Below are 1,426 nucleotides of genomic sequence, written 5' to 3'. Positions count from 1 at the left end.
CAGACCAGAAGTTATTCCCTCTGCTTATGCTGGGGGCTCAGACCTCTGGGGAGTGATCGCCTCTGAGCCCGCCAGTGTGAAATCAACCTCCTGCCTTCCAAGATCTCTGAGTGTCACTCGGTTCTTCCACCGGGTGATCCAGACCAGGTTCCATAACATTCCCACAGTGTTACGCTGCTTACGAAATGGAGATGCTCATGCTTATTCCATATGGTTATTGGAAGATTACATTAATCCAGGTAATGCTATGATTTAGCAATTAGCACAGGTATATGAAATTCAGTACTCAGTAGGTCAGTGTTGGTATATTTTACTAGTCACGTAGCTGTCATTAGATCCATTAGGGTCTTTTTTTTTTAATAGCACAACTTACATTTTACATGGACAAAAAATCAGTATTGTTTACAGTATCTTAAGATAAATTGCCTTTGGATGGGAGCTTCCTTTCTAGTACTTTGAGGTCTACAAGACATATCTAGAAAATTTACTATTGTGGAAAATGAAGACCGCTTAAATCGAATTGGGGGAGGGGGAGGGGCTGTAGTGTTTCTTTTTCATTAATTGCTGTAACACTGTCCTGGGGGTGGGGGTGGGGGGGCAGCTGAGGGAGTTTCATGGTTTCTTTTGACATCATTAGGCGCCAGAGCTCTTGCAGGATGACTTTGATGCTATGTGAATTCTGCCATTTTGCTAGCACTGATATGACTCTTAGGTCCACCACTTCATTAGAACTATTAACTCCATATTAATTTTTGTTACAAATCTTACAAAGCGGGGGGCGGGGGGGGGGGGTTGCTGCTGGGTATTTCGGTCCACATTCTATTTTAAGGCTGTATATTTGGTTTTCATAGATTATTCTTGGAGGCCCAATTATCATCCCTGTCCATCTTGTAAGTGTCAGGTCTTCATCACCTTCTAGACCCTACTCCTTTCTGGCCTTCTTCCCGTTCTTCCGACAGTCGAAAATTGCGAGGGACCTTTACTCCCGAGCCCATGGTGGCTGCCATCTTGTGTTGCTGTTGCTCTCCATTAGGGTCTTTTAATCCAACGTTCATTTCATCTGTATCCTGAACCTACTCTATTCAAAACCACCAGTTTATTCACCAAAATAGAGAATATTTGTTGAATACCAGGCACTATTCTAAGCACTTTACATGTAGTGGCTTCATTAATCATATCATCCCTCTGAGGAAGGTACTGGCATTGTCCCGATTTTACAAGGGAGGAAATACAGGCCAAGAGAGAGACGAAGTAACTTCCCCAAGATCCCTGGCCAGTAAGCCAGGATTTGGAATCGAAGCACCCTGTTCTCTGAAGTGCCATATGCTGTATGTTGTAGATGCGTCACAGTTAAGTCAGTTCCCAGTGTTTTTACTCAATTCCATAATCATATGCTAGAATTCATATTATGGGCCAGAGTTCTTCA

At 43.1% G+C, this 1,426-nt stretch overlaps 1 pseudogene; it reads right to left on the bottom strand.

The window, feature by feature from the left end:
- Positions 1-557: 557 nt before the first annotated feature.
- On the bottom strand, positions 558-1,007 carry LOC125932396 (ubiquitin-conjugating enzyme E2 variant 1-like; annotated as a pseudogene).
- Between the last annotated feature and the right edge of the window lie 419 nt (positions 1,008-1,426).

Source organism: Panthera uncia, chromosome X (genome assembly GCF_023721935.1).
Source record: "Panthera uncia isolate 11264 chromosome X, Puncia_PCG_1.0, whole genome shotgun sequence".
Taxonomy (NCBI): Eukaryota; Metazoa; Chordata; class Mammalia; order Carnivora; family Felidae; genus Panthera; species Panthera uncia.
Note: the sequence above shows the minus strand (reverse complement) of the source record. Positions and strands in the feature narration are given on the sequence as shown.